Source organism: Taudactylus pleione, unplaced genomic scaffold (assembly GCF_031769625.1).
Source record: "Taudactylus pleione unplaced genomic scaffold, aTauple2 ptg000004l, whole genome shotgun sequence".
Lineage (NCBI taxonomy): Eukaryota > Metazoa > Chordata > Amphibia > Anura > Myobatrachidae > Taudactylus > Taudactylus pleione.
Genome location: NW_028284407.1, coordinates 9,014,071 through 9,040,143, shown reverse-complemented (window position 1 = coordinate 9,040,143; position 26,073 = coordinate 9,014,071). Strand labels below are relative to the sequence as shown.

Genomic DNA, 26,073 nt, shown 5'->3' with positions numbered 1-26,073 from the left:
GTGGTGGTGCAAACGCAGGCGTGCCCGAGCGTCTTAACGCCGCTTCAGAGGCATGCATAATTAAGACGCAGTGTCATAGTACACGTCATGTGGCTCAATTTTACACTGATGTGCTCGCAGTGCCTGAGGTATGGTCAACCACATTGCTGCATTCACCTCCGATGGTTGCATGCACATCCTGGAGATGACGTGCATAAGTGGGCATCTTAAGACAGGCTGGTGCACAGCGCAATGCACACCAACACATAGTGGGTGTGCTAATGCCTTGCGATCGCCTGTCTTGCTGTGAGTTGGCATACGCTGGCTGCATGCGGACGCATCTAGCGAGCGGGTCTGAATCAAGCCCTTAGTACCTTATCCAAGTACCATTTCATCATACCATTCTCCTGTGCCAGTTCTGCGTCTAAAGCCACAGTGTGTGTACTTTGTACACCAACCAAGTACCATCTCATCATTCCCGTGCCAGTTCTGCGTCTGAAGGTGCATCATCCAAGTAACATCTCATATAATTCTCCTGTGTCAGATCTGCATCGGAAGCAGCAGCATATGTACTTAGTACATCATTAAATTACAATCTCCTAGTGCCATTCTCCTGTGTCAACCTTGCGTTTGGATCAACAGTGTACTCATTACATTACCTCAGTACAAACTTCCAGTATCTTTTTCCTTTGCTTTCCCTGTGATGTGTTCTTCCATTTCCCACTTGTGCCAGATACCTGACCAAAGGACCGCGACCTGCTTGCTGGGTGCAGCTTAAGCCCAAATCCCGCTTAGAGGGGTCACTGGTGAACTCCTCCCAGTAAGTTAGACTCCGCGCCTTTGGTCAGGTCTAGCCAACATCTGGTACTAGTTGATGAAGTAATTTATTCAGGCCCCTCACCTCCTCTTCCTTCCCCAACCTGGGTTCACAACTTCCAATACCTCGGCAGAGGGTCAGCATAGCCTGAGCGTGACAGTAAGTAGCAGGGTTAGGCACTGGGGGAGGGTTAGATTTAGGGTGCAGGGAGGGGGAGGTTAGGTTTAGGCACTAGGGGGAGGTTAGGTTCAGGCACCAGGGTTAGGGTAGGAAGAGGGGGAGGGTTAGAATACTGACTGATAAGTGTCGGTATTCTAACCCTGTCGGGATTCTGACCAATGGGATTCCGAGTGCCGGCATCCAATTCCCAACCCTCTAAAAGTACTTAGTCCAGCGCATTGCGATCGCTTCTCACTTGTGGCTGCATGGGTATTACTGGATGGCAGTGGGGCGGTAATGGGGAGTTTTGTGAGCTAATGCTGGAACATGTGAATTATAATGGAATGTGGGATGTGACACAAACATGCGTGAGGTACATATACAAAATGTAACGATTCCTGGAGGGAATCGACATCTAGGACTGTAGAGAGGAGGATTACATAAGGTGATAGGTTGGGAGTAACCCTTGTAGACTGGAGATGATAACTGGAAGTAATAGGAAAGTCCAGCTACAGCCTTGAGGGCTGGAATACTTGGCTAGTGGTGGCCGTTTTGCCTTGAGGGCTGGAGAGATGTTGCAGCCTTGAGGACGGGCAAGTCTGGGTGAAGAGCAGCCTTTGGGCTGAGTAACAAGATGTGGCTTTGGCCGTGTAGCAGCCTTGAGGGCTGGTAAGCCTTGGCGAGAGGCAGCCTCTGGGCTGTGCATTGGATGCGGCTTTGGCCGTGTAGCAGCCTTGAGGGCTGGTAGGCCTTAGCTGGTAGACACTGGCATTGGTGTGCTAAATTGTGCACTTAGGACGCTGAGGTGTGGCCCATGTCGCCGAGTTGACACAGGCGTTGGTGTACAGGATTGTGCACTTAGGATGCTGAGGTGCGACCTATGTCGCCCGGTTGACACAGGCGTTGGTGCACTGGATTGCGCACTTAGGACTGCGAATGCACTGTGCCGCCGAGGTGACACAAACAGCTGGGAGCAGGAATGCACACCGTGCTGCCTAGATGACACAAATGGCAAACAGCAGATATTATGCGGACCATGCCACCTGGATGGTACAAACGGCAGACAAGAAATAAAGCAAACAGGAGAACTGGAACTACACTGCAACAAACAGGAGACTGGCCACAACCGGAAACACATGAAAACGCAATCACCAGCATGGAGTTAAGAGCTGGCTGCAATTTAACAGATACAGGGTCCAATCAGAGCAAGCCTCCCTAATGACAGACTAGCGTGCACCTGGCCTATGCACACAATTAACTAGCGTGCAGCTGATACTGCACACAGACAGTAATTACTGAACACATGAGATCAGCAGACAGACCGTAGCAACTAGGACTGGGAACTGCAACAAAGATGATCTGCTAACCACAGATTCTAACACAAATGTATATCACCTACCTCATAGCATCCAGATTGCGTCAAAACAATCCTGATTTTGTGGGAGTGTCCTGCCTTCCGTGATGGGGACATTCAATCCGACTTGTGGGGGACTGGGAGGTATTCCAAAGCCTCATGCAGCTGAGGCAGGTGTCCCTTTGTGTGGCATAAAAATTAAAATTTTTCTAGTAAACACTCCCATCTTAGGGCCAGATTCAATTAGCCGTGAAAAGCTGAGTTTTGGCAAAAAGCGTTCACAGGTGTAAATTTTTTGCACAAAAACTGTGTATCCTGCAATCCAATTGCCAAAGTTTTTGCATGTGCAAAAATTCCATAGACACACCATCTCAGAGCAGGTGAAAAAATTTAGCAAAATCCCCATTTTTGGCAAAAAATGTGGGGACTTGGTTCAGAACCTTTTGGACACCCCCCCCCGTAATGACTAATTAGGCAAAAATAATTTTTTATTTAACTTAATTCACCCTAATGACATGTCATTTTTGGGGTAAAAAGTGTTGGAAAATGGTACTGGATTAGGTATTTTGGGGGGCTGTATGGATGTTAATGGGTTTTTTTGCTGGTGGCTGCAGCAAGTGTATTTTTTTAATTTTTTAAGTGCACTTTATAGACACAAAAATATACTTGCACCCATTTTAATGTACCCCCAAGTTAACATCAGAGATTATTTTCTCCCAAAAATATTAGTTTATAATTTTTCCACACTTATGCAAACTACAGCCATTCGACACAATTTAAGAACCCAAAATGCTTTTATTAAGGCTATAAATACACTTCTATATTGATTTCCTATGTCAGTTAGGCATTTTATGGCGTACAGACTGATTTCCCCAAAATGTGCTGTACTTTTCGCTGGTTTCAACATGTGCAATTTTCACATCTTTTGATCAACAAACTGTGCATGTGCAGACCACGGCCACAGTCCAACATCGGAACTTCCTGGCCGATGTGAATATCCATCGATGGTTAAAACTATTTCCGCTCAGTCAGGCCATTGATGGCCAATGGCTACCCATGAAGAGATTGTGGAGATACCATGCACAACACGGATTGATTGCGTCCTATTCTCCAAAAACACCATCCATTGCCTAGATAAATTGTTTTAATATATTTTTATTTCACATTGGTAAACAATTGTGTTAATGTAAAAGTGGTTTGGTCATGAAGGGAAGAGCTAAATACTTACCCCCTCAATACATATGAACCTGTACCTCACACACACATATCAATAAATCGACAGTGACACTGTCATGAACATACGCTTGCAGGGGGACCTCTTCAAAAGCAGGGACATAAGGGACGACTTTTACAATACAAGCCGAAACCATCGTCCAGCAACTGCCCTGTGCCCTGCTCCTACTCCGTGCCCATCCAGGTGGCTCCATCACGTGACTAAGCAGCTCCCCCTGACAGAGTTCCCGCCTTTTTTAAAACTGCCACGACACACGCACTCAGAGCAGTCGCGCGCCGGGAACGAGCCTCCTCCTCCAGTCTGATTGGCTGCTGCTCGTGATGTACTGCTGTGCGTATGACGTCGCGCGTTTCAGTAGGAGGGCGGGGCTCGGTGCGAGGCTGTGGACGCAGCAGGGCTGGCTAGTAGTACTGCTGTGAGATATCACACACACGACTAGCGGAGGAGAAGGTGGGAGCCGCGGTGGCTGCAGGTAATGCTGCCCTCGTACCTGTTTGGGAGGGGAGGAGATATGACAGGTGGAGGTGGATGACGAGCAGCGGCCTGTAAAGCTCTGTGCTGGCAACTTGCTGTTTCAGTCTGTCGCGAAATTGCCCAGGTTGTGGCCCCTGTCACGCTTATTACTATTGTGTCTGCTGGGGTCTCAGGTCATAGCTTACGGGTATGAAGTTACAGCACTATATGTAGTTGTACTGCAAGTCCCAGCATGCCCTGCTAAGTTTTCACTGTGCAGTGACTGCCGAACCCCAGCTGAACAGGTTGTTGATTCTCACACCTGTCCATGCTGGGTAATGGCAGGCCACAGCCTTATCTGTGCGGGTGTAATCCTCAGGATAAGATTTAGGAAGTGGGGCTTCTGTGTGGGATGGGTTTAAAGAGCTCACTCTGTGATTAACGTTGTCATGTCAGTTAATGTTGCAAACAGCTGGCCTTGTGGAACATACAGTTCAGTAAAGTGTAACTTTAGAGTGTGTATGTATGTGTATATATATATATATATATATATATATATATATATATATATTAGAAATCGCACACACCACTAAAGTAGGTGCCAGGTTGAGACAAAATCATATATATGTATACATGTCCTAAACTGTTGGCAAGATTGAAGACATAGTAATTAGTGTGTTCTGCTTTCATTCATATGTCAGGATTTTTCCCAATAAGGGAATTTTGGAGATGTCTCCCCATTATTTGGCTGAATAGGCATTATATTTACCCATGGTGCAAACATGATTTGTTTGCACTTTACTTGTAGAGCATATACAGCTCATACACTGTAATATGACCTCATACACGGCAAAGAGTCCTTTTTGGCGCACCAGGTCTTGGGTAATGAGGTTGTGGGGCCTAGTTCTGTGTAAGATGTTCTCTGACGCAACGACTGCTATTTTTTTCATTCCAAGTCCTGTTCTTCATCTGTGACTTTGTATGGGTTTATAACTAATTGTGGTACTGTTAAAAAGTCGCCGACCAACATCTCTAGGACACGGTTAGTGATGTTTCGCTGAGTCTGTGATGCGAATTAGATACAAAATGTAAAGAAAATTGCTGTACGCTACTCCTCTCGGAGTATCTAAGTCACGCTACGCTGTTGTTGAAGGGCAATGATTCTCATGGCAGCCATGGTTGTTGCAGCTACCAAGACTAGAGCAGTGACAGGTGACCTAATTCCCTTTGGGGGCTCCATAGGATGGCCCTCTAACCTTCAAAAGGGCAGCAAATTATTTTTAAGCTGGGTACACACTTACCCGACCCAACAACTTACTGGCTGTCATGCCGGCTGATTTGTAAGCTATACACACTTAAGGTGCCTACACGCTAGACCAAGTGGTCTCCAACCTGTAGCGTGCGCTCTTAATTTTGGTAGCTCACCAGCTGCAGTACTGCTGAGTCAACTAGGAGGAAGTGACCTCTGACGTGTGCTCCCCCCGTGGTGTCAACGCCATGGGTAGAGCCACAGGGAAGCACGTCAGGTGGTTGTCGCAGTCTCTAAATGAAACACCTGACGTGCTTCCCCGTGGTTCCACCCATGGCGTCTTTGCTACGACGGAGCGAGTGAGTACCGCCTAGCCCTGCTGGAAATTCACACAGAAGCCCTGCCTATATCTTTTGCACTTCTACTACTTACCTCCTTGGAGCCAGTAATTAACAGTGAAATGTACCTGTGCTTACATTTTTTTTTTTTTTTTTACAAGCTACAACGATATCACTGTAATAATTAAATGCATTTATTTTCTATTAAACATTTTTATACTTTTCATTAAATGATCTTCAATTGTTTGTTTTATTTTTTTTTCTCTACAATTTTAATGGCTCTTCAGGAGGTTTCATTATTTTATAGTAGCTCACACCTCAATTAAGGTTGGCGACCTCTGCACTAGACGATGAGCTCACGATGCAACATCGAGAGCGATTTCCTTTGAACTCTCCCTGGCAGCTCTCCGGCACTCAAGGACATGATATGGTGCTAAAAAGTGTCCAATCTGATCAGCGATCTATCTTACATCCTTAACGATTTCTAGTGCGTTGTGTACTAGTTTAAGAAATCTTGCCTGCTGTGGGCAAGATCTGAAGATGCGATGTACGACCAGTGGGTACGCGCATCGTGATCGTGAGTGGACACTCAAGATTTTGACATTTTACATTTTGTTGTTCTGATGCGTCGAAGTCAGGCGAATCGTGGAAAATATCTTCTAGTGTGTATGCACCTTAACCAATCGGCAGCTCGCTATGTCTGGCCGGGTATTTAAATTTGCCCATCCACTTGTGATATCAGTGGTTCCTGCAGCCAGCGTATGGTCGGTCACCTGTACACACATGCAGATGCACCAATATATCAGCTTGATATATCAGGTTTGGCTGTACTGCAGGGCTGACTTGATGTGTCTGTACACAACGTCGTTTGCAGACATATTTGGTGTACACAATCGCTGATGTGCTACAGATATATCGTTCGCCGTTCGTATTAACGATATAACTACAAGTGTGTACCCAGCTTTAGTCTAAAGCTGGCCACACATCTAAAGATTCTGTCCCACCAGCCAACTAGTTGATTGGTTGGAATGAAAATCTGGTAAGGTATAAAAGCAAATGACAATCAGCAATTTGCTCCCAAATGCTGGAAAATGGACAAAAACTGTTGTTTGAATATATAGTTTACATCAAACATTTATCAAACTTGTCTGACCATTTCCATTTGGTTTCTGGCATTTAGGAGCAAATTGCTGATCATCATTTACTCCCATACGTTACCAGATTTTAATTCCAACTAGTTGGCTGGTTGGACAGATAATCTTTAGGTGTGTGGCCAGCTTCAGTAATAAGTGAAATTGATATATTTAATGAATTAAAGAGACATCTCTTTGTAATAACATAGCAGGTCTTGTAAACAATCATTAAAAGCTTTAACAAACGACAAAGTAGGCAGGAATTGTAGGTCATAAGTGAAAATTTCAAGTCGCCTGCTGCCCTTCACTGGTTAAGAGGGTAGATTTCACTGGTATAGAGGACAGGTTCTCAAACTGTCCTCAAGACCTCATACAGTGCATGTTTTTCGGGTCGCGTCACAGAATCACTAGTGAAATAATTAGCTCCACCTGTGGATCTTTTAACATGTGTCTGTGAGTAATGAGTATTCCAGTTCACCTGCTGGGGGAGGTGGAAAATGTGAGCTGTTTGGGGTCCTGAGGATCGAGTTTGAGAATCACTGGTCTAGAGGGTAGATTTATTAAGGAACAGGTTGTCAAAGCTGTTGCATCTTTGACAGATATTTTTTTTTAAATGGCAAAAGCAATAAATTCTGAGCAAGATCAGTGACTTTGACAGCACACTCCTTAAAAAATATCCTTTTAGGTGTAACTTTAGGGGAAAAAAATGTTGTAATATATTGGCACAAATGTAAGGAGGAAAATCTCTTCTAATGAGTAATAATAAAGGCAGTGTTATTAATATTTAGTAGTGTGGAGTTTTAAGCGAGTGCGTACAAATTTCTCGTTAAAATAGGTCAGTAAACATCATGTTGCATAAATACATATAATAGTATTCCACACTAGCACTATTAGTATCCTGTTCTTAAACAGCTTTGAACTTCGCACTATTTTTTATGAATGCCATCTATACTGTACATATGTATCAAATGTCTGAAAATATAGTCTAGTGTCTAAAAATAGAATTGGCGTACTAAAAATAATGTCCTCAAATGTTACAAGTAAGCAACTAGACTATACTATGGGTTCAAGTGGTGCAGTTTTTGAATGGTAGCTTTTGGGGACATAACCAATTGACCGCGAGGTTTTGCCTGCAAAAAAATTACGTGGACCACGCAACTAATTTTGGATTATTGCAGATATGCGTGCTCCCGATACCCTGTATCAAAATAAAAAATAAAATTGCGTCGGTATTTTGCTGGTAAGATCTCACGAAAGGGGACGTTTTTGTTTTTTTTCAGTCGGGCAGCGGTTGGCTGTGTGCGAGGAGCGGGAGCAGGGTTAAATAGTTTAGTGTGAGCTGGTGCAGGGTTAGGGGTAATTACTGTGTGCGGGGTACTGCATGTTCCCAGTCCACAGAAGCGATCTGTGACGCTGGAGAAGAGATGGTGGAGCTGCTGGCACCGGCATTTCAGCGCTCACTCCCAGCACTTTGGTCGGGTGTAGCTATTTTACGCGGATAAATCCGTCCTCTTTGGGCATGGTGGATTGGATATCTGCATCAAGTGAATAATGCCCCGCAATCTCCCGTCACTTCAGACGGGGAGATAATGGGCGCTAAAACAGTTCAATTGCGCCCAGTGCGCTCCCAAAGAGGGGGCGTGGCTGACTGGGGAGGGTGTTATTGTGACACGCCCCTAAATAGGCACACTTGGGGGCATGCTCAGCACTTACAGAGGTGCTGGGCTTCCCCCAAGCTCCCCCTCCCCCCTTTACGGTGAATAAATTGCCATGCGCACGGCATCTTCTCACGCGGCGGTGAATGGTCACAACAACTTTTCCCACCCGCGGGTGGGGAAGGTACTGGACAGGCTGTTTAGCGGGACACTGCTAAAAGGGCAGGGCACATTTTGCCTCTTTAAAATCGGGAAGGGCGCGGCGTCGCACTAAAACATCTCCGCTTCTTGATAAAACTGCCGTGTGCAGAGAAACAAGTTGACGTCCACGGATCCCCGCTGTACTTCAGATATCCTGTAAAGCCGATTGCTTTATTAGCCAACTTCAATTCATCAGCCGGCTCTGATATACAGATCTCACCACTAGCTCTCAGAATACTACGCCAGTGCTGACAGCTTCGCACAGCCTTGCTCACAACAGTACAGACACCTGGAGGTGGTAACGCCACACAGGAACCCCCAGTGGGGGCTGACAGCAGGCATTTGCATAATTGGTCCCGGTGGGCTGTTGCTTCAGGGCACCCTCTGCTTATGACACATCCAAAGGGTATTCAATCGGGAACCCGGCTGACGTAAGCCCGACAGCCGGCTTCCCGATTGCTTTATCCCGGCGAGGGTTAAATGACAGGGGTCTAAATCTAGACGCCTGTCATTTTTCCAACGCTGGGAGACCGGCGCCTGGCATCCCGATTGAAGGGATGCCAGGCCGCGAGCGGGCAGCCGCAGGGGGGGGGTGTTAGGTTTAGGGCACCCAGGATGGATTTAGGGTTAGCCACCCCCCTGGGAGGGTTAGGGGAAGGGGGGGTTAGGGTTAGGCACCCATAAGGAGGGTTAGGGAGATTAGGTTAGTTTGTACTTACCTAGGGACAAACGGGATTTCCAGCACTGTCGGGCTGACGCTGCTGGGATCCCTGCATCTGTCGGACTGACGCTGCCGGGAATCGAACTGCCAGCCATGCGTCAGCCGGTATTTCATACCGATTCCATCCAAAGTTCCCTGACGGTAACTATAATACGGTGCTACATAGCAAAGTACCACCTGGAACATAAATAACCATGTAGAGACTGACGAGGACTGCACCGAGAGTCTCCACAGTATGTACTTTTCTATTTTCTGTCGATTTACCGTGTAGAGGCTTATGAGGATTTTTTTTTTATTTTTTTTAGAGCCCCCACGGTTTATACCATTCAGTACTGTGATTGAATACATCTGAGAGCTGTGGATAACACTGTTTTGCTTATTCAACGTTACAATCTGACAACATTGTTTCTTATAAAGAGACTTGAATATAATGGTGCATACACACGGTCAGATTTTTCCTTCAGATATGAACGATAACGATTTAAAAATCGTTCAGTCGTTCATATCTGAAGGAAAATCGTTCATATCTGACATGCCTGAACGATGAACGATGCGCGTTCCCGATGGTCAGATAACGATTTCTGACATCTGATGTGTTTGCAGTTAGACTTGGACGATTCCATTCATTTTAATGCAGTCAAAAATCGTTCAAATCGTTCAAAACTTTGGTAAAATCGTTCAAATCGTTCAATCGTTCATCTGACAAGTCTGACAAATCTGACCGTGTGTACGCTCCATTAAAGGTAGCAACCGTGTTCATAAAAATATTATTTATCACTAACTTGCTACGTGTAATACGAATATTTTAACCTTGATATATTTTTATATCTGGTGTGAATATTTGCATCTAATTCATGTTGTCTTTTATACTCCCGGGTGAACTTATCTTGTATAATTTACTATAATTAAATTTGAATTTATCTATTGTATATTTTATTCTTTTTATTAAACATATAGCAGCGCCACAATGGTGTTTTTTTTTATTTTGTTTTATTATGCAAAGCTAAAACAGCCTAGTGGGAATACCACTTAACTTGTGTGATTTTGCTCAGCCGGTGCTCCGAAATCAAGCGTGCCCAGATACGGACAATGCCGATTCACATGCATTTCAGGCACATCTCCACTTGTGACTAGATAGACATAATGGTCTTTAATTGGGTAGTCTCACATAAGGTACGATTCAATGGTTAAGGGCCCCCCCACTGTACGATTTTTAAACGCTTTGGCCGTTTTTGACAAATCATTTAAAAAGTGCCGTGTGTGGGCATGATAACTATGCCAATGCTCGCTCCCACTGATTGCCGTCACTGATCAATTGAACCTGCAGAAAGATATCGACCTATCCTTAACAATTTGGCACGCATCGTTTTGTGTGTGTGTGCACGTTGACTGATGCGTTGGATGATTTGTCGTTCCTGATCCTGGCCACTTCCCTCAATTATTTTTAAATGTTCTAGCAGATGCATAGCGAGGTTGTTTGCTGCCAAATGGTATATCGTTAACTATTTGCTGTTGTTAACGATCCATCTATATTGTTTGGTCTTTTGTACAATCGTTCCATGTGTAGGCACAATATCGGTTGTCCGGACATTTTCATGCCCGTTTTGTACACTATTAATGAGCGATTGAACAATATCGTTATTGTTCAATCGCTCATTTTAATCGGCAAGTGGATACCCGTCTTAAGTGTACCTAGCTTTACTGTGTGGCCGGAACTTGTGACCAGCCCCGAAGCTCTACTTTACGTGGAGGATGCAAACAGAAAGTGTTCACTCTAGGTCTGGCGCCAGGCAGGGAAAGAGCACTTCCGCGGGCACGGGCCCGAAAAAGGGCCTGGCCAATTAAAAGGGGGCATGTCTTTATGATGCGTTCCCTTTCTGTGACTCTTGGGGGTGTGCCTGGCACTTACAGACATGCCTTGCAGCCCCCAAGTGCTGCGGTCACTGTGAATGGATGACTGGCGCATGCACCCGGCATCCATTCATCGGCGGTGACCGCTGAACTGCCGTTTCCCCACCTGCGGGACAGAACCCACAGGCTGTTTCAACAGGGCACAGCGCCGGAGGGCAGGGTGCTTTCTGCCCTATAGAAATAGGGCAGGGCACGGCGCCCTGCTGAAACAGCCTAGCGGGAACGCTAAGCAATCTGTGATAAGGGCAGCCCTGGAGCTCGTTGCCCAAAACAATTGAATAGCTCCCAGGGACTTTAGATGGGAGCTAAATTCCTACAAACACTTGAATCTCCTCCATAAGAGAGGGCAAGCCAACACAGAATTGCATGTAAATACACTTGTTTTTCAGATGCATCTTTTGCACCAAGGATAGGGCTGGTGCAAGTTCTCACTGATACATGAAACCATATGTACAGATAGGGACAGCTCTGTCGCAGAGATTCATACAATTCTGATTAGTTCACACAATACAGGAGCAATTGCGACTGACTTGTTCAACTCTGTATCCTTTTATTATGTAGCTTAGTGTTCAGGATGGGACCGGCGGCAGGCAGGGCCCCACACCTAGAGAGAGTGCATTCCAGCACGCGCTGAAGGTGGGCGTGCACCTGAAAAGGGGGTGTGCCAACGGGAAAAAGGCAGTGTCTTTAAGACGTGCCCCCTTTGCATCTTTCTTGGGGGTGTGCACTTATGGCAATGCCGGGCTGCCCCCAAGCTCTCCCTTGTCTGTGATTTAGATGCATCTATTCCCCAGCGGTGATCGCTACACAGCAGTTTAGCCCACCCGTGGGACACTGCGGTCTGCGAGTGACACCCGCAGGCTGTTTTAGCAGAGCGCCACAAAAAGGGGCAGGGAGCATTCTGGCCTTTTGAAATTAGCAGGATGCGGTGCCCCGATAAAACAGCTTAGCCGGAACGCTATAGCTTAGAATTAATTAAAGGGGCGATTCAATTGTTTTTGGTGCTGCAATAATTAATGGACGCCCAGTGTAGCATTTCAGTTGTTTTGGGCGTCCATTAATTATTGCTCCTATAGAGGCAAAACCTGGTGAGGGCGAACAACCAGAATTTTCACACATTTCTGCTTGCCTCCTGGTTCACCACTTCTGTAGCAGCAAGACTTCCATGTGACCTTTTACCATAAAATGTAAAAATAATGGTAAAAGCTTTTTGTAATTGTATAAAACAAATACGACTGCTAGCAGACCACTTTTATGTAAGTCACATAACTCGGCAATGACTTCTAATTTGTATTTATTTATTGGGGGGTGGGGGGGTATACATACAAATTGACATATTGTATGTTTTTTTAAATCTTTGGTAACCACTATGCAAAATAGGTGAATGTGTGACTAAAACACTTAATGCAGATGCACTACAATTTGAAGGTTTTTTATTTTTAGTTACCCAATGAACTGCGCTGAAATGGGGGCGTTACATTTTTATTCTTGAAAATTGCGGTTTGCTCTATATGATGGCATTAAAAGATATTCTCCAAAGAGGTACATTGTTACAGTTTCTGGTTGTTTGAGTGCAATAACTATGCACCGAAGCAGTTACTTGTTAGAGCATGGGTGAGCAGCCTGTCTCTGTATTTTCTGCCTGCCCGAGTGACTAGGGTGCCTAGTTATCAAATAATTGCGGGATCTTGGTCATCATCAGTAGGTACCTGCAAAAATTAAGTATCCCCCAAATGTAATACGGAGGGACCGCAGCAGATATCTGTTATCTGCTGCGGTTCCGCCCTTTATAGCTGACAGGAGAAAGAGCCTCCATAGGTTTCTCTGGGGGCTCCTAGACTGTCAGATTACTAAGATTTGTATTTCTATGTTTGGCCCTGGCAGCTTGTAGGCCTCTGTAGCCTATGGGCTGCACTTTGCAGAAATTACTGAGACAGGGTTCCGTAGGGACCCTTCCTGCCATGGCAGACCATGCATGTGCAATGGCGCTGAGGGGTCCTAAAGAAGTGAAGTGATCACAATATCGAACCATTCACTTCTAACATGTCGCAAAATAGGGCGTTACATAATTTATTATTGTTGCAAATAGTTGCAATAACAAATTTTAAATTATCGGGCCTGAAACTACCTGAGGTATCCTTACACTTCACATGACATCCACACCTGACCCTTGACTTGCTACCTGAAATGGCTTACTTCATCAGTTCATTAAGTAGAAAATATATTTTACTTAAAGATAAGATAGCTGGTAACATGGAAAAATATTAATTAGAATTGTATACTTCAGTAAATTATTTGTGCTTAACACTGGATACATATTGGAAAGTAAATTTGTGTGTTATCTTAGTTTGTCTTTCACTCCATATTGATTGTTGTAAGCCAGAGCAATTTCATATCTATCCTTAAATAACAAACACAATGATCTATTTACATAGATACAAGGGCACTCACCATATTTGCAAGAAAGTAGTAAAATGTTATGCCAGTCATGCAGATATCACTGTTCAGTTATAAAAATGCCACATATTGCTGATGTTTCTGAACACACAGGTTCTTTGTCAGTGCACAACAAACTCATACAGGTAGTTAAAAGGGTAGAGATGTTAAAGCATCATCTCTCTTCACCAACTCGTACAGCATCTAACACAATGCCTCCCAGGGCCCCCATATAGTGGTATAAAGTAAAACGATCAGCCAATGGGTGAAAAAAGTTAGTCAAGCACTTACCTATTCAAAGCAGAGATTGCGTTTTTATTTTCCCCATTGGACTTAATGCATTTTTGCAAAAAACGAGCATTTGCTGTTTTTTCTTATCAAATGATAATGCACTGTTACTCCGCCTCACCGTCTTTCAGCCTCCCGCCTATCAGCGGCTGCTGGCAGCTCTCGTGGAAAGCAGAGAAAAAGCGTTGCTTTCGAGGCGCAATTGACTGTGAGTTTTAAGCCTGGAATCTACGTGTTGCAGAAAGTAGGTGAAGGAAGAGCTCCCCCTACAGCAACAGCCTCGCGTGTTGTGCTGTCTGCACTCCCTCCCTTAGTATGTAATGGCTACGTCCCGCAGCCAGACGGCCAATCCAGAATAGATCTAGGCAGAACGTAAACCGTGTCCGCACATGACTAGGGTGCTGGGTCCATGTGAGAGCACAGACCCACCAGTAAGTAGTGCGTGAGAACAGCAGCTGAGGTCACCCCTATTCCACTTCCCCCGGGTCACTGAGCTGGCTCTGTGTTCTGGTAGATTTCTTGACATTTTCAAAGCATTTGTTAAGGTTTTTTTTCTTTTTTTTTATTTTATTTTATTTTTTTTCTATTTTCATCAAATTTTATATAGTTTTATTCCAAATACTGTAATTTATTGAAATCCATCGCAAAAGAATCACATTAATATCTTCATTAGTCTTTTGAGATATTCAAATTCAAGGAGTGTCCCGGACTAGGGGACTAAGCAAATTCGAAAAATAAATAAATAAAAAAAAATAGATGGAGATATATATCTCTATCAATCTATATCTATATCTCTGGCAGAATTGGTTCTTCAGAATGATCACTTCATGTATAACAACCACTACTATTGTCAACCTTCTGGAACAGTGATGGGGTCCAATTTTGCGCCCTCATACGCAAATATCTACATGGTGGACTATAAAAGAACTTGCATCCTGCTCAAATATCAAGATAACATGATATTATATAAATGATTTATAGATTACTTCATTCTTTGGAAGGGAACAAAGGTTTCATTTAATGAAATTGTCTCAGAGCTCAATGCATTAAAACATCCCGTAAGATCTACTTCAAGCTTTGATTTGATGGAAATCAATTTTTTGGGACATTATGATTAATTGAGATACAGGCCTGTATAATACACTTTATTGTAAGGAAACAGGAACTCGCTCTTACATGCCAACAGTCATCGCCCTCCTGCTCTTAAAAATAGGCTGCCGGTCTCTCAGTTTTTAAGTGTATTACGTGACAATTCAGATGGAGAATTTACTAATAAACCGCTTTCTGAAATGGCAGCAAGATTCTAAGAACGAGAACACAGTGGTGTATGGCTGCTGAAAGAAAAAAACATCTGATAAAGGTGATTGCTATGGATAACAAGTGTCAAGAGAAACATATTTTTTTTACGAAATATGACAACAAGGCAGCTATATCTAGAAAAACACTGTACAGGAGATGGCACATTGTTTCCCTCCTGTGAAGGCGTTTAAGAGTTCCTAACCTCAAACAAATTTTACAAAGGCCTACTGTGATCACACTCATTTCTTCTAATCAAACATGGCTTCAGGAGAAGAGCCCTGGTTGTTAAAGCTGTAATAATTGCGTTGCTTGTAGGAGTATGACCCTTGGACCGACATTTCCCCATCCACACATTTGGGAGATTAAAATTAAAATCGAGTGCAAATTGCATTGCAGGTCTGACCACATCCTTGCGGCCTTTATTATGTTGGCCTTACGACCCAAACGTTCAGGGCAAGAATGGCTAGCCACAGGGCTTCGATCAGACTAGCCTTACAAAATAGAATATCAGACAAGCAGGTTGCAAGACATTTTTTTGGAACATGATCCTCAAGTCTCCAGTCTGAAATGTAAAATTGACTGGGAAAATCCTCATGTGAGGGGTGGTGATTGGGCTTTGAGCCTACACTGGAGCGAGAGACTATGGATCAGCAAACTTGACACTGGCCCCAAGAGGATTAAACTAACAATCTTTACATGTAGATCGAAGAGTGAAACGCTAGTTCACAATATTATAAGATTTTTTTTTCTTTTTTCTCATTTAGGCTATGGCTTACCTGTGATATAGCCAATATAGTCGTATGTACCTTTTGGGAAGATATATATTTTATTTTTTTCATTTTTGGTGTTCTTTTGTTTGGTGGGTATTTGTTATGTAATACATCTTATTTAATTTTTTGTTTTTTTTTGTCATGGTTCTTAATTTTTTTTACTTTTTGTGCACTGTAATATGATTCATTGCTTTATAGGAGGTAACAAATATCCTTTTTTGTCAGTGAGCCAACTATGGGTCCTCATGTAGTGTAGCAACAGTATATTAACGTATCTATAATTTCCTCTTTATGACAATAGTGACTAGTCTAATCGTCCTTGGTCCCCCACAGTGGGCAATCCAAGATGGCGATGTATTCCAGGGGTGAGATGCATGGAGGTCTCTTCCTGGTTACATTATTACACATGCTTAAAATGACCGCTGGGGATCCTGGAAGCTCTGACTGCAGTGTATACCAGCGTCCCCCCGGACTGTCACAGCGTGCACAGCGAATGGCAGCTTAACACTTGCCTTTGAATGGACAAATGCGTAACTAACTTTTTTCACCAATTGGCTGATTGTTTTGCTTTACACAATTATATGGGGGCCCTAGGAACCATTGTGTTAGATGCTGTATGAGCCCTAGGCTCATTGATGCGTGTGGAGCAAAGGCTACCCTGCCTGGTCCTGTCCTACAGAACAGCTACTGTATCACAAATTGCTGAAAAAGTTGATGCTGGCTATGATAGGTGTCAGAACACCGTGTATCGTATGCTGCATAGCTGCTGACCAGTCAGAGTGCCCATGCAAGACCCCTATCCTCTGCCGAAAGCGCTTACTATATGCACGGGAGCATCAGAACTGACAATAGAAGAAGGTGGCACCAGGACACCTGAAGAGAGCTTGTGGAGTTCATGCCTTGACTGGTCAGCTGTTTTTGTGTCACGAAGGAGACCTACACAATATTAGAGCGGTGGATTTAATGTTCTAGCCGATAAGTATACTTTGATACCTACAGATGTGTCCTCATACATCTAGCCTTAAAATGCCACACCAAGCTACTTGCCTGGCGTGATTGCAACTCTGCTAGCATTCTTTGCCTAAAATGCGTCAGTCGCAATGTGATGTGATGTGACTTTGACACCCCAGCAAACTCTGCTGATTAATTTGATATGAAACTGTGATCTGTGTGCACATGAGTCTGTATATGAAGCATAGTGAAACTTTGAATGAAAAAAGCTGTGGCCTGCTACATTGTAGCACTTTATATACAAATTCAGAAACTCTGTTGCACACAGATATACAAGTGTTGCATATCAAATTAATCAGCAGTCTTAAGGTGCGTATCCACTACGCAACCTTACTGAGCAATTGCACGATTACGACTTCGTAATCATGCAATCGCTCAGTAATCTGCCGCAAATCGGGCATTTAAGTGTCAAAAACGACCAGCGATGCGCGTGCCCGCTGGTCGTTTTTGACATCTATTATCGCCCGTACATGCTGGTCAACCTGCAGATCACGTCAGGTTCAGCATGTACGGAGATGATGGATGTGCCTACACTGAACGTTCAGTGTAGGCACATCAGACTGTGAAATGACAGCACGATTACAATGTCGTATTCGCGCTCTCGTTTCTCTGCCTATTAGTGGATACGCACCTTTAGTGTTCCTGCTAGAATGTGTGCAGGGCGTTGGGGGTGCCGGCAGAAAGTTTATGTGCACGCAGAAGGAATGTAAGCTCCCGAAAAAGGGGGCGTGGTTGCCCGGGAGGGGACGTGTCCTTGGGACACTAAAATTTTGTCGCACTTGGGTGTGCCCAGCACTTACGGAGGTGCTGAGCTTCCCCCAAGCTCTCCCCTCACGGTGAATAGATGCCATGTCCGGAGCACATTTTGCCCTTTTTAAAATCGGACAGGGCTAGCGGGAACACTACAGTCTGCTGGTGCGTGCTAGTCGCATCAGCATTGCGACTTAGACAAATAAAAAAAAGGCACCCAGAACTAGAAGAGTCTCACTGGACCTGGCGAGTGGAGAGGGGGTTTTTGGTGTGATTTGCAGCAAAGATGTGTAAGGACACTTATGTATTCATCTGAGAAAAGTAATGAAACTAACGCATATATCAACAGAAGACTGTTCCTGTATGTGTTAGTGTCATTATTATAGTACTCCACACACATACACACAATGTAGTTGGTATAAATGTCCTTTATTTGAGTCACAGTGCTCAGGTAGGATTTTCTTAATTTGTATAAAATACGAAGGGAGGATGGGTATATATCTATATTTTTATAAATGAATAAGCCTATGCTAGTTCAGATGGGTTAGGGTAGGTGTGAATGGCGTACCGGCCTGGTGGGTAGGCGTTCTTAACCCCCACTCGCAAAGTCAGTGCTGCAATAATAGGATAAAAGTCTGAGTGATTAGATAGTATAAGCAGTCCTGGTGAGGCCTCGCCTTCTTGAATCTTCTGTCTTCTTTCTTATCTTACTCTGGTGTTCGCTTGCTCCGGACCCTATTCCGATGGACGTCGTCCACCGGCCTGGTCCCCGCAGTGTGAGCCAGGATGTGAGTCACTTCCGGTGTTGCATTATCGTGAGATGCTGCGATCCAGGAGGGACGAGAGTTCTGGTGCTAGCTGCGCGCTCAACTCACCCGATGGTGGGGAGACCGTGTGGTGAAGAGTAGCGGTGTTTAGGTTGGATAGGTGTTTATGTAGGGTATTGCAATCCACTACATCACACCTTTCCAAACTAAACTTATTAATTTATAAAAATTATAGATATACAGTACCAGTCAAAAGTTTGGACACCTTCTCATTCAATGGCTTTTGTTCATTTAAATTATTTGCAACATAGTAGTTTAATACTAAAGACATCAAAACCATGAAAAAAACACACATGGAATTATGTTGTAAACAAATAGTGTTAAACAAATCAAAATATGTTTTATATTTTACATTCCACAAAGTAGCCCCCTTTTGCTTGGATGACCGCTTTGCACACTCTTGGCATTCTCTCAATCAGCTTCATGAGGTAGTCTCCTGGAATTGTTTTCCAACAGTCTTGAAGGAGTTCCCAGAGGTACTGAGCACTTGTTGGCTGCTTTTCCTTCACTCTGTGGTCCAACTCATCCCAAACCAGCTCAATTGGGGTTAGGATCGTGTGATTGTGGAGGCCAGGTCATCTGACGCAGCACTCGATCACTTTCCTTCTTGGTCAAGTAGCCCTTACATAGCCTAGAGGCGTGTTTGGGGTCATTGTCTTGTTGAAAAACAAATGATGGTCCCAATAAGCGCAAACCAGATGGCCCTGCAGAATTCAGTGGTAGCCATGCTGGTTAAGTGTGCCTTGAATTTTGAATAAATGACCAGCAAAGCACCCCCACACCATTACACCTCCACCTCCTCCATGCTTCAAAGTAGGAACCACACATGCAGAAACCATCCGTTCACCTTATCTGCGTCTCACAAAGACATGGCGGTTGGAACCAAAAATCTCAAATTTGGACTCATCAGACCAAAGTACAGATTTCCACTGGCCTAATGTCCATTCCTTGTGTTTCTTGGCCCAAACAATTCTCTTCTTGTTGTTCATCCTCAGTAGTGGCTTCTTAGCAACCGCAGCAATACGACCATGAAGGCCTGATTCACGCAGTCTCCTCTGAACAGTTGATGTTGAGATTTGTCTGGTACTTGAACTCTGTGAAGACTTTATGTGGCCTCTAATTTGAGGTGCTGTTAAGTAGCGGTTTCTGAGGCTAGTAACTCTAATGAACTTATCCTCTACAGCAGAGGTAACTTTTGGTCTTCCTTTCCTGGAGTGGTCCTCATGAGAGCCAGTTTTATCATAGCGTTTGATGGTTTTTTTCAACTGCACTTGAGGATACATTAAAAGTTCTTGAAATTTTCCGTATCGACTGACCTTCATGTCTTAAAGTAATGATGGACTGTCGTTTCTCTTTACTGAGTTGAGTGGTTGGTACCATAATATGGATTACAGCAGTAATCAAATAGTGGTGTCCACTGTGTACTAACCCTACCTCTGCACAACAAAACTGATGGTCTCAAACACATTAAGAAGGCAAGTAATTCCACAGATTGACTCTTGTCAAGGCACACCTGTTAATTCAAATCCATTCCAGGATACTACCTCATGAAGCTGAGTAAGAGAATGCCAAGAATGTGCAAAGCTGTCATCCAAGCAAAAGGGGGCTACATTGAGGGATCTAAAATATAACGTATTTTGATTTGTTTAACACTTTTTTTTTTTGTTTACAACATAATTCCATATGTGTTCTTTCATAGTTTTGATGTCTTCAGTATTAATCTACTATGTTGAAAATAATTTAAATAAACAAAAACCATTAAATGAGAAGGTGTCCAAACTTTTGACTGGTACAATATACCCATCCTCCCTTCGAATTTTAAACAAATTAAGAAAGCCTTACCTGAGCACTGTGACTCAAAGGAGATTTAGACCAACTACGTTGTGTGTTCGTGTCATCATAGTACTCCACACACAATAACATATGCAGGCGCAGTCTTCTGTTGATATGTTCAGACATATATATTCTCTGTATTCAAATTGTTATAAAGAACGAAAGAGGATTCCTTCTCTACGTCTAGCTGCTCCTCCACCAGTACAGCTGCATACACACACAACGATTTAGTTAATGAACGATTTTAGTAAACGATTTTCTCCCTTGAAAAAATTAACTAAAATCGTTTACTAAAGTTGTTCATTTAAATGTAATGAATGATTTTTTAGAACTACAAACGATTTTTACATATTCCCTTACTGAAAATCGTTGAGTTGACAAGTCTGACTGAACTACAAACCTGAACACGCATGAATGAAAATCGTTCATCGTTTGACTCAGAAAGTGAATGATTTTTGCAAACTATTATCGTTTAACGATAATAGTTCAAAAAAATCGTGTATGTATGCACCTTACCACATAAGATCTAGACACCCCACAGTGAGCGCTTGGCACCCCATCTCCTCTCTATAATAATGCATAAATAAATGGTATCCACTGGTATAATCGATGAAACTGCTCTTTGGACAAGTGTTATACTGATGTCCGTCTGGTTTAAATCTAAAGCAAAGGGGGCGCTCCGTAGTGCATAAGAGTTTTATTCATAAAACATGCAGTTAGCAGTTGTTTTTTAACGAGTACTCTCGTACCAGAAATTTCACAGAGTGGGCTGGTTACCACTTGGTCCAAAGCATGGAGACCCAGGCAAACTACCGCTCCTTCACCACCAGGTACAAGCCACGCACCACCTGCTCCTACAGAAGCTGCAGCACGTCTCCCCACCTTAGGCTGGAAGACTGACACCAAGGATCGCTGGGTCATGTGATCTTAGCATCAGCAAGCCACAATCTACCGCGTTTCGTAAGCGACTACGTCTGGATTGCATGACGCAAGTGTAGTGTATAAAAGCAGGCACTCAGCCAATCAGAATTTCTGACATTTGCATATTGCATTTAAAATTAATACAGGCTTAATTAAATAACCAGTAACTCACTAAAACAGGTTTTTTTTTTTTTTTTTTCACACCTTTTATCTCATCCTTACATAGAATGCAAAGTTCTTATAGCCAATCAATAAGGGATATCTTTTGTGAAAAATCGGAACATCGATGCGGGTTGTTCCCTTATTTAACTAGAACCATCGGACTATTATCCGATATTTGTAGATTTTAGCCTGCTATACACTTTTTACAGCAGATGTTCCAAATTCATGTATGGGTAGTTAACGCTAATCCCACATTGTTCCTAATCCTATAAAGCTGTAGGAATGGAGGACCTATGCCAACATCGATAGTCCAATTTGATGTTTGGTACAACTATCCAAATCAGCATCAGAATGCTACCCTTTGAGCGTGTCACACAGTTCAATACAGGTTGAGTCTCCCATATACGGAATATTCCGAAATACGGAATAATTTTAGCACGACTGAGATAATGAAACCTTTGTGTACATTGTACCATCAAAAATCAAACTTTGTCTAAGGCACAAATTATTAAAAATATTGTATAAAATTACCTTCAGGCTGGGTGTATAAGGTGTATATGAAACAAATGAATTTCATTTCTGCACACAAACTTTGCTTGAGACACAAAATTATTGAAAATATTGTATACAATTACCTGCAGGCTGTGTGTATGAGGTGTATATAACACATTAAAGCATTGTGTGTGTTTATTGGGGTCCCATTCCCAAGAGATTTCATTATGATATGCAAATATGACAAAATACAGAATATTCCGTTCTCCGTCCCAAGCATTTTGGATATGGGAGACTCAACCTGTACCACGTTTTAACATCATAGGTTTTTAATTGCTTCTTTAATTTCTAAATGATCTAAGTTTTCCCGTCCCATAACATATAGCAATGATCTTTGATGTGAACTTAAACTTCACCAGGAGAAGTTTCAATATATTTTAAATAACTGATTCTGGATCCAGTTTCACATCCATCAATATCAAGCTTGATGTTTAAAACGGGTAGCTAGTGGTTCGCTGAGACATGTTTTTTTTCCCTTTTTGCTCTTATTTCCCCCCCTCCATAATACAATGTAGACTCCATTGGTCAATCAATAAGAGTGACCTTGATGCTAAACACTATCGATGGTTTATCACCATATCAACTGTAACCATCGGATATTGGAAGTTTTTTCTGCTTAAAGCTAATATTGGATGGCTAGGAGTTAAAGGGCGGTAGATGTCACCAATCCCACAGTATCCCAAAGTCTGTAAAATAGAACATTGATGTTTAATCCTATGTTAACTCCACTAACAGCAACGAATGTATTGATTTTAAATTAATCGCAGGCTTCAATAAATCAACGCCACCTGGATACATAACAAGTATGCTAGTCCAACGGTATATAGTATCCTCATCTCTAGACGCATGATATAACTAACATTTATCTTATAAGCTTAAACCTTCACCAGGAGCAGTAACAATAATTTTGAAACTGATTCTGGATCCAGTTTCATAATCCGCTTTTATCCCACAGATTATTGTCCAAACTTCTTATATTTGGATTATCAAGTGTTCTCTATAAAGGGAGTGATTTCAAATCCCTCATTAAGTCCATGTGGGACAATAATATTCAGTGTAATGATCCAATATGTTTCTCTTTTGATAAGGGCCTTGTCTCTGTCCCCTTCTCTTTTATTTTGGTGTACCATCTCTATACCCTTAAATCTTAGCCATCTGGGCTTCCATTATGGAATTGTTGAAAATATCTGGGTACACTGGTTAGTGACCCCTTTCTTCATATTGCGCTGGTGTTCTAGAATTATTTTTAAAGGACGTTTTGTTTTACCTATATAGTTAAGTCCACAAGGGCATGTCAACTGGTAAAATACATTTGTGGAATTACAGTTGATAAAACTCTGAATGCAATTAGATCTTTCATTTGCACCATTCATTATTTGAGGTCCCTTCTCCCCTATTGGACAAATTTTACAACTTTCGCAGGGGTAGAAGCCCTTTAACTCTGTTAGAAAACACTGCTGGGGAATTTTATCTTGCACTGGTTCTAGATGACTCCTAGGCTAACCTACCCCCACCCCCTAAAACCTTAACCCACCCTTGGTGGTGCCTAACCCTAATCACCCCACAGTGGGGCCTTAACCTAACCCCCCCTCCCCCCAGCGCTGCTTAGCCCTAACCTTCCCCCAGCGGTACTTAGCCCTAACCTCCCCCCAGCGGTGCTTAGCCCTAACCTCCCGTTCCACAGGGACTTCGCCGTTACCCATCTGGAAGATCGGGATTCTGCTGCTTTGTGATGCCGGGATATCTGGCAGGGCGCCGGAGCTGGAGAAGGCACCTGAAAAGGGGACGTGGCCATTGAAAAAGGGGTCGTGTCTATAAGACACGTCACCTTTTCGTCACACTTGGGGTAGTGTCCGGCACTTACGGATACGCCGGGCAGCCCCCAAGCGCTGCTGACAGGGAGAATAGATGCCGGGCGCATGCGCCCAGCGTCTATTCACCGACAGTGACCGGGTCACCCCACATTTCCCCACCCGCGAGACACTGTGACCCGCAGGTGAGGACTGCACCCGCAGGCTGTGAGTGCAGGTCGCTTTTCGCCCTCCGGAAGGAGGGCAGGGCGCAGCGCCCCGCTAAAACAGCCTAGCGGGAACGCTACGCCTGTATATTGCTGGGTTGCGGGATATCTATTGTATATGTATTTATTGTATCAACTTCTGGAAACTTTTCAGTACTCGATACTAAGTCCAGAAACAATTATATTTTCGTTAATAGTTGAAGTAAACTTTAAATTATACTGATTACTATTAATACTTTCTATGAAACTAAATATATAGTGGCTTATGAAGATTATTAAAATATAAAATTCTATTTGTTCACACACAAATAAAAATGACGTGACCGCTACATTGCGCCAGACACTAAAGGCCCCCGTACACGGGGCGATATAGCAGGCGATCCGACTGGTGAGATTTGCCAACTATATCGCACAGTGTATGACCCTGATATCGGGCCGAGCGCGATCCCGCAGGGTCGTACATCGCACCCCCTGATCTCTCTGCAGGATCATAGGCTCAGGGGATGCGATGTGCGATCCCGTTAATTGCTATGCAGGTGAGATGGGGGAGCCGGCATATTGGGCGGTAGGTCGGCCACCCGATCGCACTGTGTGCGGACTGCCCGATGTGTCGGACGATGGATCGCATGTCGCCTCGCACGGTGCCATCGCAGCGTGTATGGGGGCCTTTAGCCTGGGAGCGGCTTCTTAACCCTGCTAATCTCGGGCATTCTAGTGGGAAATAGTGGCCTTTGCAGGAAGTTATTGAGTAAGTGCACGGGAGCTAAATTCTCACAAATTATTTGAATCACCCCATGGACTATCTAGATAATCTGACCAATCATTATTATTCAATATGGTACACCATTAGCAACTATGACAGTCTGAATAAACCTTTATTTTAAAACCCTACACCATTTATCTACCTACTCTTGCCTCTAACCCTAGCACAGTGGTTCCCAAAATCTCTCGACTCGAGGCACCCTTAAGGTCTCCATAATTTTTTCAAGGCACCCCTAAACCAAAATAAATATTTCTCTCAGAATTAAGAAAATGTACTGGCTCCTCCCCCTCTACGCCCTTCACCTCAAACAGAGCCGAGAGGAGCCGGAGAGAGAACCTCTAGAGAAGGAGGAAAAACATAAGAACAGGAACAATCTGCAAGAACAGAAGTCACACCACAATAACAACAGATAAGCAGCGCAGGGAGGGTGCCCAGTGTCCCCTGTGGAATCGGAGAAACAGATTTAATGGTGAGTGCCAAAATCCTGTTTTCTCCTTCATCCACAGGGGATTCTAAAGTCAATACTGTTGGGACGTCCCAAAGCTACCCGCACGGGAGGGAGAGTGCTGCGACAACTGCATAACTGAACGGCCAAACAGCGTCAAAAGCCCCAAACGTGTCAAACCTGTAGAACAGAACAAACGTGTGAGTCCCCGATCAATTGGCTGCTTGGCAGAGCTGAGAAACAGAAATCCCTTGGGCAGCTGCCCAAAATGGCTCGACATGATGCGTAGAATGTGCTGAGATGGAGGCAAGTGGAGACCGGGATGTTGCTAAATAAGCCTGACTTATAGTCAGCCATAACCAGCGCACCAGGTCCTGTTTAGAAGCAGGCCATCCTCGTTTGGCTGCTTTGTACAGAACAAAAAAGGAATCAGACTTGCGCAATTGAGGAGTTCTGTCCACGTAGATTCTTGGGTTGCGAACCACATCCAAGGAACGTGAGGAAGGAAGGTCCTCCAACACTGGAACCACAATAGGTTGGTTGATATAAAAAGAATAAACCACTTTAGGCTAAAAGGCATGGCGAGTATGCAGTACTGCCAGATCCTTATGAAAAATCAGATAGGGAGAACGGCATGAAAGAGCTCCAAGCTCCGAGACTCTCCAAGCTGACGCCAAGGCCAGCAAAAGAACAGTCTTCCAAGAAATATTTCAAATCAAAAGTCTCCAATGGTTCAAAGGAAAGAACTAAATTAAGATTCGAGGGGGCCGTCGGAGGAACAAAAGGCGGTTGAAT

The 26,073-nt window shown here is 43.7% G+C and overlaps 1 protein-coding gene across 1 annotated transcript in view; it reads left to right on the top strand.

Annotated features, from left to right (window-relative positions):
- The first annotated feature begins 3,826 nt into the window (after positions 1-3,826).
- Positions 3,827-26,073, top strand: part of LNPK (lunapark, ER junction formation factor) — a 107,904-nt gene continuing 85,657 nt past the window's right edge. Inside the window, exon 1 of the mRNA XM_088473783.1 lies at positions 3,827-4,015. The gene's annotated coding sequence lies outside the window, so the exon portion shown is untranslated. The remainder of the gene's footprint in view (positions 4,016-26,073) is intronic.